Raw genomic sequence first — 13,297 nt, forward strand, 5'->3', positions numbered from 1 at the left:
CCTTGACGTCCGAAAAAGGAGTGACGCGCTGGCTGAAAAGATTGAGAATCGTTGATAGTGTCAGTGCTAGATGGCAATGAATTCCATTGATCTATTGATAGCACGAGAGGTGAATTCCGGTATTTTTCAGTTTAATGCAGCTACCCGATCGACAACGTGATTTAGTGAAAATAAGAATGTGGGGGGGATTCGGCGTTGTTGGTACGACATATTGCAAGGGCAGGTGTCGACATACTGCTTTAGAGCATTTGTCGTGTCCTTTCTCAGGCCGTGTTTAAAGTGCGCTGCGATTGAATGAATGAATGAATGAATGAATGAATGAATGAATGAATGAATGAATGAATGAATATTTATACAGCGTGACTGCATCGTGTATTTACTAGCTTGAATGAATGAATGAATGAATGAATGAATGAATGAATGAATGAATGAATGAATGAATGAATGAATGAATGAATGAATGAATGAATATTTATACAGCGTGACTGCATCGTGTATTTACTAGCTTAGGGAAAACAACTTCAATTCTTCGAGCACGGCAGAAATATCTACTGCAAGGGAATAGGAGGTACCGATATGCTTCGATAAATTTGTTACTGATGGTTCCAGAGAGTATCGAGTAATTAGTTACACGCCTCCTGAACCTAGCAGCAGTTACGAAAGGTGACAAAGTATTGCACTATCAACATGAATTGAAATGCGGAAAAAACTTCCTATCGTAACTGTAGTAAGGAAGGCGACCGGGCCAGTTGGTGTCGATCCATGATGCTTGACAGCGCGAGCGTAGACAAAGGGCGGCGACAGAGGTGACAAACTGAGACAAGCGCTTGTCGCCGTCCTCCAAGTTTGCGCTGTCAAACATCATCCTATCGAAACAGCGGTTTCTTGCTACCGCAAGGGAGCGCTATGCGAAATTGTTCCGTAGCCGGTATTGAAGCATGGTATGGACCGTGGTGGACCTTGAATTAAGCCACTGTTATAAATTCATATGAAGCTGGAAAAACCAATAAACCACCCTAGTCGCTTCCTATTTGTTCGCATTTGAAGGGCCTTCTCTATTTCGTAAACAGCGTGACGTCACGGTCCATGCGCAAAGCGAAGTGCGAGACACGTGGTAAGAGCTGATGGGCAAAACATTTCCATCGCTCCATGGCTACCATGTTATCTGCTGCGATGGATTTGTCCGAGTAAGTGAGCGGCTTCCAGAAGCCATCCGTCAGCGGTGCGTCGGAAAGCTTTTCGCCTGCGGTGAGCAGTTCCCTGATCCTTTCCTCATAGCTGGCTGGAAAAACGATCCGAAGTGTTGGCCGAACGTGCGATTTTGCGACGCGTTTGTTTACCGTGTGAACATTCCTGGACCATAAACTACAGTATAGCAGCAGCGAAATCGTAGCACTCGCTTAAGCTGGATTCCCACGATGGACCGAACTCCGCGAACAAGCATTACGTGGCTCGGTGCCAGCCTGTCGCTCGCCGCACACGAAGCGGATCGGCTGCTGGCGGCGCAATTCGCTGCGGGTCAGCTACTTCATGCTCGTCCGCATAATTTAGTCCGTCGTGTGAATCCAGCTTAAGGACCTTACCATGGAGGGACATGTGTGGATATTGGGTTGGACTCACTGAGCATTGCGGGTGCAGATGATCGACATCGCCGTCTAGAAGCTCGATCCCGATTGAATGGATCAGGATCGAGCGAAATCACGATACGGAATGCTCGTGTAGCAGCACTCTATCCGGATCTGGCTAAGCAGCGATCAGAAGTGCCCGTGCAACAGTGGATAATAATTTATCCGTCAGGACGTTTAAATGCTTGATAGCTACAGTAGCAATACATTGCGTCACCCGCCGTGGTTGCTTAGTGGCTATGGTGTTGGGCTGCTAAGCACGAGGTCGCATGATCAAATCCCGGCCACGGCGGCCGCATTTCGATGGGGGCGAAATGCGAAAACACACGTGTACTTAGATTTAGATGCACATTAAAGAACCCCAGGTGGTCCAAATTATTCCGGAGTCCCCCACTACGGCGTGCCTCGTAATCAGATCGTGGTTTTGGCACGTAAAAACCTCGCATTTTTTTTTAAATATACATTGTGTCAAGTAGAGACTTGCCGATTTGTCATGTGCTGTCTTCATCACGTATAAACGCGAACGTGACCGCATTCGGCCCGCCAATTACCTCCTGTGTTAGCGCGCTAAATAGACAACATGCAGCATAAAAGCAGTGGCACACTGCCAAGGCAGCAGCAGCCGCCTATAGTTTGAATTTTTCAGAAGAGCTCAAGTGAACTCCTCAGATTCTGTCGGCGTCTAACGGCTACCATTTGCCGCTGCTCATTGCCAGCACCCACGTTTGTCGCCGCTTCTCGTCTGGGGACCGAAAAAAAAAAAAAAAAAAAACACAGGCAATGCTGCCGACTATTTTCGTGCGAAAAAGAAAGCACCCGCGATACACGAAGCTGTCAGCGCATCCAAACGCGCGTGCAGCGTACTTTTTTGCCCACCACACACTCCCGCCTGTACCAGAAGATCACGTGACTAGCTCACCGGTACGTAGGCCGGGGAAGTTGTACTTAATTATGCGAATAGTACATATTGTCTCGTGGACGTGACGGTGAAGAACCCGACATTATAGCTAAAACTGCGAGTCGCTAAACTAACTCTTTATTGGGTGAACCTGTGCCAAGAAAGACGAGTCGCCCTCAAAGCACAACGATAGCGGCGAGCACAGTCTGCGATTGTCGAAATTTTCCTCTGCACGTCCAGCGCGTGGACTATTTATACACGACTCGTCGAGATTCCGCTGGTGCTCGCGTGCCTTACAGAGTGTACAACACTGTTGGCGTTGCGCTTTGCAGTCTGATTACAAAAGGTTCGGCGACAACAACACAGAATATTCGGGCGTGCCTTGCGCCGAGCGGTAACATTAACATTTGCTAGTAGTAAGCGAAAAGTGGTCCTCGGAAAAAGGATGAACAAATGATAATGTACGCCTCTCAATATCATCGTCCAGCATAAAACTTGAATTTATCATCTTCCTCATCTGTACGGATCATCATCAGCGCATTTCGCGTCTCCTTCGTCGCCATAGATCGGATCGGCTAGAGCAGAAGCGCTGCTCACAATATTATTAAGGAGAAAGCCTTATGTGTCTCATCAGTCAGTCGACCTTGAGCGCAAAAGCGTATACGACACGAAAGGTACAAAAAGGCTACGAACCTTCCACCTTTAGTGGGAGTCGGACCCACGACCTTTGGTGTTAATAATGGCTACGAACCCACGACCATAGGTGGGAGTCGAACCACCCTCGACCTTTGGAATTAAGAGGGATGACTAAGCGACGTATACACTAAGTGAATTAGGGGAACGAGTAAGCGAATTAACAGGATGCGTAAGCGATTTAAGAGGGATGACTAAGCGAATTAAGGGGGATGTGTATTATTGCATCTGTCTTTAATGCATCGGCACTTGGGTTTTCGCCTTCAAGTCGTCTTAGGGATAACATAAGAGACCCCGTGAATTTTGTTTTTAATGAAGGAAATGGAAGATGAAAGTAGAAGCGACAGCTTTGCTGCCGACTTTCCTCCAGTTATAATATGCACGGAACTCTATACGGGAAGAAGACGTTCTCGCTCGAGCTTGCTGAGGAAACGTTTTTTGAGGCAGCGTGACGCGGACAGTTTCCTCGGCCGTGTCCCGCAATATCTCGGCAACCCCCACCTCCTCGCTGTTGGTGCCGTGGCGCTCTGCCACGCTCAAGAAAACCAGCTACGTGCCGTGCCTCTGTGGCGCCGCCATGAGGAAACAATAGAAGAAGAAGAAAAAAAGAAAGAAAAGGAAAAGATCGAGGGAAAAATGGAAAAGAAAAAGAAAATATAGAAACCACGAGCATTTTTCATTGCGTGGGATTCGTGTCGCGAGTCCAGTTTCGCGACGACTGAGGGCGAGAGAGAGAGAGACGCTTCACCGTGCTACGCAACTGCGCCCAGCCAATTCGGTGCAGTGCTATCGAAGGCTGCAGGCGTGTTGCACGTCGAGTCATGCAAGAGGGCACATACGTGCCACGCTGCCCAATTCTTGCAACTGCACAAAAAGTAAAAATAGTCCGTGCCATGCTGCCTCAAAGTAAAAATTAAAAAAAAAATGTTTCCTCTATTGCCTCGAGCGAGAACGTCTTCTTCCTGTAGAGAGTTTCATGCATATTATAACTGGAGGAAAGTCGGCGGCCGCGAAGCGTTGCTCGGCAGTACAGTTTTGGTCGATCCGAGCGGGAGTGGTCGCCGTTTGAGAGAGCTCACCCTGGCCATGTTAGGTATGGTCGAAATGGAACGGTGCTCATGAGGATTTATAAGGCCTGCAAGTGTGCAACTTGTTGCAAATTTGACGGTTGCTCGACTATGGCGTCCCTGCTTTCGACAGGAAGGGTTCAAGAATGACGTGGAGGGACTCGGTTAGCAAAACGGAGGGAGCCCTTTGGCCACGGCGGAGGCAAGCACATGAGCCCAAACTATATACGAATGCGGCGGGCTCGAGCGGTGCGGTGCCGTCTCGGGTGCCAATAGCAAGGGGGGGGGGGGGGGGGTCGTTTCTGTACCTATAGTGCCCAAACACCCCCTTCAAAACAAACGAGACCAGTACGAATAGGCAGCGAGCACGATTGAAGAAAAGTAATAGTTTCGCCCGAAAGAAGCTCCGCCGTGCGTTCGCTCTCCGTGAAAGCGCGCGTCCCTCGCGCGCTTTCACTCGCACATACAGCATACACGGCGCACGGCGATGGTATTATAGCCCTTGGACTTTATACGGAACGTCACGGCGACGACGACGACGATGACTGCAGAAATCCGCTTGGAGTTTCCATATAATTGCTATCGCAATAAAATTAGGCCGTAAGATCCCTCCCCCCCCCCCCCCAAGCTGTAACATAGGTTAAGCATGTAAGCTTTCTAATGTGTGAATAAATGTAAGTTGTATTGTTGGTTACGTCATTTCTGCGCCCTAGTGCCCTTGCACCATCTGCAGCACACACAAGACGTTTCGCATACCCCACTGCCAGCTGCGTCCCTGATATTTTGCCTACCCGATATTTTCCTGTAAGATGACGGGAAAGACTGTCGTACGAAAAGTCATGCAAAAACGATGACTGCCCACGGTAACGCGATTAGCATTGAAGCAATGCAGCCACGCAACGTGCTGTCACCACCGAAACGCGTCATGTATGAGGCGTGTACTGCAGCCGGGGCTTCTCCGTCACGCTTCTCTCTGGACATGCTGCGCCATCTAGCGGCGCCGCCACGAAGTCCGCGCGTGGCCTCCGAAATGCACGGCGCGCGCCGGTGCGTGCGAATGCCGAGAAACGCGTCACGTATAAAGAGTGCTTAGAAATTTCAAAAATATTCTTTTTTATTGGAAACATCGGGGAAAACGGTTGAATAAACAGATAGTCGCGGAACAACATCTTCGTGAAGTAGCTCGAGAATGCTAATCACATTAAAATGTTAGTAAAACTCCAGGAAAAGCGAGAAACAGAAGGTGAAGTATTGTTCCGAACGGGGCACGCGGGACGGCATCGAAGACGAAGACAATTAGGCACCACTTCAAGACTTTGCACGCCCGTCTTCCGTGACCAAACGAAGATACAAACCCACAAAACAGCAGTTACACGTCACGAGGCCGTTTCGGACAGAGAAGGATAACGAACGGGAGCGGCAGATAGCGACGATGGCAAGTGAGATGAGGATACTTGAATTGACATAGACAGTTAAGAAAGCCCGATGACCGAAGTTCGAAAGAACCGACTGATAGGCTATAGTTGGTATTGCATCACGTGATGTATAGCGCGAACGCAGGACAACGGAAAAGACGAAGACACGGATCTATCTCAAAACTTTGCAGCCTTCTGCCGTGAAGTCTCTGAAGACGGGCGCGCAAACTGAACAAACTAAACTGAACAAATCTGGACTCGGAAGCCGAGTGCGTCGGCTTTTCATGCATGACTCATCGTGCATTCCTGAACAACCGTTGGTGCCCGTGTACATTCGAGAATGTATGCAACACTATACGCGACGCGCGCACAATCGGATCCACCCCCAAACACGCCTCCTTTGCTTATGGCGTTCAAGATATTACGGATGCTGTAGGCGCATCTTGCGCTGAGCTGACAACTTGATAACAGAGATAATCTGGTGAAAGTGAACACCGGCAAAAGGTAGAAAACTCAGCACCAACTTGCCCAAGAAGAAGTTCTTTTGTAAAAAACAACGACACGTGCCGCTCGTGTGCTTGCAGCCCACTGCACGCAACTGGTGAAGCTGGACGCGCTGCGCTGTGAACGGGAGGTCGGCCGTGTGACTTTTTGACCAGCAAAATGGAGACGTGCACGGAGCAAAGCAAATGCGCCGGGTCACCGCTGCCGCTTTACGGTGGGGTTTCCGGAACGACCGGCGCTGAAATTACCGCCACCGTTCGTAGACGTGGCTGGCGCTGATGATGGTGGCGCCCCACCAGCATTACGTGAGGAACACTTTCGAAGGCTTCGCGTGAAGATGTGAACGTGCTCTGACGGAAGTAAGGCGCAAGTACACATTTTAGGGGGTTAACGTAGCACCGCCACTTATTTACAAAGCTGTAGGAGCTCTGCCGCACGCTTCCCGAAATTAAAATGATTACACATGGAAACTATTAAGGTTGGGAAACACTTCTTATACAGCATTTTAGTATACTTTAGTATATTTTAATATACAGCAACAAAGCTGGGCTCGAGACGCCGGAACTGGCCTCATTGAGATTGTCGTGACGTCAGGACACAGAGCAAAATAAAATAAAATAGAATGAATGAATGATAAGCAAGAGTGGCGTCTCTTCTGACTTCGCCCGCGCGTGGCAGCGACCGCAAGAAAGGAGGGATCCAATAGAGAGGGGCCCCAAACGTTTTGGGGCCCCAAAGAAATAACGTCGAAGCCACTGCGTGTGCGCGAGATGCAAACTGAGTTTGGGTCTCGCGTCGGGCACTGTTTCACTGATTTAGCGGGAACCCCAAAAGCTGCCCCAAAAGCTTTGCGTCAACAAACATGGCGGCACCCATCGAAGCGACGGCTCTAACCGAGCACCAAACTGGGCTTGATTGGTGGTAACGCGTGAAGTTCGTTAGCTAGGAGAAGTGACATAGGTTATCGCTTTCTCTCTACTAATGTGTGTAATGAAGATTGATTCATTAGACGCCGCTGATTCCGAATTCAATTGTCGATTTCATGGCTCTTAGGCCTAACGTGGATTAGCTTGGCTGGTGAAGGCACGTGAAGTCGGTTACTCAATATCAGGCGCAACAAATCGCTTGCTGCTAATAGAATAACCTCTAAATTGTAATTAAGCGCAAGAACACGAAAGTCAAAATTACTCTTTTCATAAAATGGTATAGTTTATTTTAATATTTATAATAGTTTTTATTTGACACCGATAGTGGCGCTGCAAGCGCAACACGCTATTCGCGAACGCAAAGCCCTATTCTAGAACTCTTCACTCCTTCATACCCCAACGCTACCACCCGCAAAGATCTTTTTGCACCAAACGTTTGCGGCCCCTATTCTAGTACTCTCTAATGTATCGTGACCGCCTGATGCATCCATGTTTTAGGTATACCGAACTGAAAGTGATTTGTCGAAGCAAGTCTTGGAGTAATGTAGGGCTCTCAGGCGCTGGCTGTTATTTATTTTCTAAGGTTGAAAGGGTATCGGCCTTCTTTTAACACACACAAAAGATAACAAGGGGCCATGCCAGTACTCCTTTAAAATTATCAAATGCATTCGTTTATTGCATTTTTGTTGCCATTCCGAGAAAAAAAAGAGGGCAGGGGGGAGGGCAAGAGGGTTGACAATGAAAACCACTATGGGGGGCTTCAAACCAGTAATCGCCACACGATGCAAGCTTCTACATGGACACGGAAAATTTTAGTTATATTTTCAAACATTTATGATTTAAAAAATGTCACAGTTTCGCCCTAAGGGCGAAGCAATGAATGCGATAGCAACACAGCAATGCCATACGAAGCAAGGTGAGCGGCTTTGGTAGCAATATGAATTGTAGTAAACATGAGCTGATTAAGTAAGCAGGTGTGCTGCGCCGTAAGTAGACCGACATGAAGAGAGACTCGATGACCACGAGAAGGCGCCTGCGAAACGGTGGTGTTCATGAGAAGCGCTTCCCGTGGGCAGCGCGTGCAAAGGGACACACCTGTAGCGCTACACTGCCGATCCGGGCAGCATTGCATGTGTAGCATGCGTTGGAAAATGTGGCCCGACTATTACTAACTGAATGAACAAGCGTGGTGTGAGCGCGCACAAACAAACATGGATAGATCACACTGAATGACTGCAGAAAACGACTGTCAAAACGCTGGCAGCAAGCAGCGGGCGAAGGTACGTGCGGTCTATCGCTTCAACGGAAACTGAGCGGCGAATGCACGGCGCATAAAGGTCAGAGCCGTGTGGAGATAAGCGACGGTGCGAGCCAGCGACGAGCGCGGTTGCTGGCAAAGTAGAAGTGCCCCCCAGCTCCCTCCGGCGCTGGCTTCCCGCTTCCTTGCTTGCGCGTGGGAGATTGAGTGCGTTCGCTCTCCGTGATAGCGCGCGTCCCCGCACGCTTCCGCTCGGGCATACGGCGCGCGGCGAAGAGTTTATCTAGGGTGCCTCGATGTCCTCCTCGCCCGCCGCTCCGTACAGGGTGGAGACAACTGCGTCGTCTGCTACGGCGTCCGCCATGTTCTTGCCCGCTGCGAGCGGCGCGTTGTAGGCGCGCGTGTGATGAGCGGTTTGACGGAAGCAATGCGCTGTTTCTGTCGACGACAGCACTTCAAACAGGCACTAACGCGTCATGACAGTAAAGTAGCAATATATTTTATGGCATCCGATTTAACGGAACAGCTAAATAATCTTCATCACGTTATTTGAAGGGACACTTACGAGAAACTGGAAGTTGAGCTGTATACTGGTGGATTGCAGTCCTGTTACGATTACAGTCGTGTCATTCTTACTGCGAACAGAGCTTTAATAAGCGAGTAAACAGCAAAAAACTGAAGGATCCTACAATACCGATTCAGGGACGACAGAAATTGAGGAAGAGATATTTGGACTTCGATTACGAATTTCTCCACTAATAAGACATCGTTTTGCACCGAACAAAAACTGTGCGCATTCCGTAAGACCCCTCTTTTATTCCAGCTGAACTTCCAGTTTCTGTTTAGTGGCGCTTTAATGCTGTCGTCTGGAAATACCCTCGTAAAACGCGTTGCAACCGCTCATCAGCGTGGCGTGTTTTGTTTACGAGCTGTAAATACAGAAATTAGGTTGCGCGGCAATCACTGACTTTGTTTCAGAGTGGGAAATAATGCTTTTAACACAAGCGTTCGTAGAGGAATGCAAAAATTGCTACGTTGCCAGCATTGCTGTTATTCGGGCAGTTACGCGGTGAACCTGTGTTGCTGTGTTGTTGTTGTGTTGCGGCCGGACAGCAATTTCACAAGTGCACTCCGCTGGCATCTACCCCACATAACAACAGGCTATGCCCTTCCATATCACCCCGTCCAACCACCGTGGGTGATGGTTCAACCTTCGGTATGCGTGCATGTCCCCGGCATACTAAAGAAATCATTAGTTCCCGTTAGCGGACTACAACAACTTGCTCTGGCATACACCTGGTCAGAATACCAGACCTATGTTCATGTTTACACAGACGGGTCCGCGTCACCAAATGCATCGACAGCACCTGTGGTGATACCAGCCCAGCAGATGACTCGAGGCTTCATTATAGATCACAACTGAACATCAACCGCTGCAGAGCTTGTGGCTATTCGGGAAGCGATTCGCCACATCTGCGGAGAAAGACCTCAAGAATGGTGCATTTCACGGACTCAAAACCCGCGCTGCAAATTTTGGGATGCTACCTGCGCCACACCGCATATCAAGTTCTGGCACTACAGATTACCGAGCTACTTTCATGCGCTCAAGAAAAACACCACCGCATAGTGTTCCAATGGATCCCGGGACACTGTGGGCTCAATGATAATGAGATGGCCGATGCTGAAGCAAAGCGCGCCCTCAGCAATGGCCTACGAACTGTAGTGCCGTTCTCTAGACCGGACATCACATGCCTCCTGTCAAAATTAATGAGTGCGACGACACAGCTAGACGATCGTCACGTCCGCCTTAAAAGGCTGGATTGGATTGGATTGGACGGACAGACTCCCCGGACTGTTCAGTGTGTGGTGTTATAGAGACTATACACCATGTGCTCGTGGTGTGCCCTGAGTATGCGCGCGCAAGACTGACACTGGCAGCTACCTTGAGGCATTTATACAATGGACCACTGTCGGCCACAGACTTGGCAGACGATAGAGACAATGCGTGCTATTTCACGTTTCTTAGGCGACACGGGCCTGGACTCACGATTGTGATAAAATTTATGCAATGTATCCTTTCACCTCGTTCCTCCCATTGTCATCCCCCAATGTGACCCTCTTTCTTTCCCTCTTCCCCTTCCTTTACGTAGAGTAGCAGGCCAGATGTTCCATTTTCCGGCCGACCTCTCTACATTTTCAAACCATTAAACTACTTCTTCTTCTGTGTTGCTTGTCAGCATGTTCTTATGCAGCCCTGGAAATTCCTATTACATAAAAAATGCCGGTGCTAAAGAAAAGAGGTCAATAAGTGACGAGTAGACACGTGATTTCTGTCATGACGTTTCAGTCGCCATGCAGGTTTTTATTATGTCAGCTGTCAGGAGGTGTCAATTGCCACAGGTCTTTCGTAGATCTTAGACCAGGCATTTTGTACCGACGACACCCAGCGAACTCGTCGCAGCGATGTCCTACCACCTGCACCGGGCAGCGTGCGCGGCGGGCATGAACATGGCGGCGGCGGCTGGAACGAACCGGTTCTGGCGGCACCAACGCCGTCAAAGAATGTCTCCACCCTGTACGGAGCGGCGGGCGAGGAGGACATCGAGGCACCCTAAGTTTATCTATAGGGAACCTGACGGCGACGGCGACGGTGACGACGACGCCGACGGCAGAAATCCGGTTGAAGTGTCCATATAATTGCTATCGCAATAAAAAAAATTAAGCCCCTCAATGTAGCCTGCTGGATATTTTGCTAGTTACTTCGAAATAGGTCCCAATACTGCAAAACAAAGGAATAAATTACAGTAGAAGCTAGGTAAAAGAAAAACTCACTGCGAAGAAACCGTGAACTCGCGAGAATAGAAAACTTATGATGATAGAAGAATTGACGCAGGAAATTATAAAGCAAACGCCACAAATACAATGTCATAGCGTACTCGGCTTTGGATTTATTAGGTAAATTCTCCTTTTGAGTAAGAAACCAGTAAACTGATCTCGACCTGCACAGTCACACGTTGCAAGCAGAAAACTATGTAGCCACCTATGGGCAACTATGTTGCCGCACAAGGCTACAGTGTTAACACCTAGGTTTACACGCACAGGCCAAGTCGCTTTCCAGAACTGCAGCTTGTTGTTGTTGTTGTTTAAAAGCAGACAGGTGGGAAGGTAGGCTACATCAGGAGAAGGTTACCCAAGGCACAGTTAAGGCTATTTATTTCCCTGTATAACACACACGGACATATACCACAGACCCAACAAGATGCTCAATCTACAATAGTGTTTGTAGATTTTTTTTCTTGCTTTACCTTTTTAATTGTTGCTCTAGTAACGAATTTTCAATTTAGGCATAGCCGGCTTTAACTTAGCCTACCTTCCCATGCCATTACATCAGAAAAAAGGAAAAGAGCATGGAAATGCAAATAATACAATATGGGGGTGCGTTTCATATTGATGTCGCGGACTTCCTTCTAAACGATATCATTTTCATGCATGGTGCTCCGCGTCAAATGCTCACCGACCGTGGCCGTACGTTCTTGTCCAAAGTCATTGACGACATCATGTGTGCCTGCTCAATACAGCATAAAATTACCACCTCCTACCACCCACAAACGAACGGCCTCACTGAGCGTTTGAGCCGCACGCTTACAGACATGCTATCGAAATACGTTTCAGCAGACCACCGTGACTGGGACCTGGCTCTACCTTGCATTACCTTTGCGTACCCGTCTTGAAACTGCTGGCTTTCCCCCGTTTTACCTCTTGTATGGCAGAGAACCGACGCTACCACTAGACACTGTGCGTTCGTCCACAACAGCTTCAACTAGCGATTATGCCCGTGATGCAATCGCCCGTGCTGACCATGCTCGCCAACTTGCGCTTTCTCGTCTGCAAGTGTCTCAAGAAAAACAGAAACAACGCTACGACCTCCGTCACCGTGATGTGCATTTCGCGCCCGGCACCCTGGTGTTGCTTTGGTCACCATCGCGTAAAGTTGGCCTTTGTGAAAAAGTGCTCTCCTGTTACACAGGCCCATATCGCGTGCTCCGCCAAGTGACCGATGTCACCTATGAAATCGTTCTAGCCACGCCCACTACGTCCTCCGCTATGACACCAGTGATGTTGTCCACGTCGCCCGACTCAAACCCTACAGCTCTCCAAGCTCCTTGGATATTTAACAGCACCGTGACGGCGCTTTTGCCGCCGGGGGGGGGGGGGGGGGGGGGGTAGTATTACGATATCATCGACAGATGTTCAAGAGACGAGCCGCCGCGAGAAAGACGATGAAGTGTGTCTGTGCTCTTGGTGCGAGCGAGTGTGGGCCTGGCTGTCGGGCTCCAGTGTAAATAGCCTGTAAATGGCCTCTTTCGTCTGTGTCCTTCCACACGTAACAATATGCAGCCGCACCATAAGTAATAGAAGTTAATGCTCACCGGGGTGCAAAGAATACGCTATGACACGTCCACGCACCGATGTCATTGTTCAAGTAGTCTAGAAACATAAATGCCCCAGAAAGTGGATGGGGAAACAGCGCCGCGGTAGCTCAATCGGTAAGAGCATCGCACGCCTAAAGCGAAGACGTGGGATCGTTCCCCACCTGCGGCAAGTTGTTTTTTCATCCGTTTTCATTTCCTTTAATTTATTATTTCGTTAAATCACTGAGTAAGTAAGTACAATTTCCCATATGTTGGCCTTGCTGTCGTTGTTTCTTGGCTTATTTTGATATGTGTATACGTGTAAGACACAGTGGTAAAGGGAGCGCCACCCATAACCCATTGTGCAACATATTGCCACAAAAACCATCTCCCAAAGCATGCTAAGCGCATTCGTGCATAGCAACGAGAATATGTTCTTACATAACTTTTTTATTGTGACTTTTCGTACAGATTTGTTCTTGCGTTATGTAACAATCAA

The 13,297-nt window shown here is 48.8% G+C and overlaps 1 non-coding gene across 1 annotated transcript; it reads left to right on the forward strand.

The window, feature by feature from the left end:
• Positions 1-12,915: 12,915 nt before the first annotated feature.
• Trnar-ccu (transfer RNA arginine (anticodon CCU)) lies at positions 12,916-12,988 on the forward strand. The gene has a single exon. It is a non-coding gene; the product is annotated as a tRNA-Arg (tRNA).
• The last annotated feature ends 309 nt before the right edge of the window (positions 12,989-13,297 follow it).

This window comes from Dermacentor silvarum, chromosome 9 (assembly GCF_013339745.2).
Source record: "Dermacentor silvarum isolate Dsil-2018 chromosome 9, BIME_Dsil_1.4, whole genome shotgun sequence".
NCBI classification, from domain to species: Eukaryota; Metazoa; Arthropoda; class Arachnida; order Ixodida; family Ixodidae; genus Dermacentor; species Dermacentor silvarum.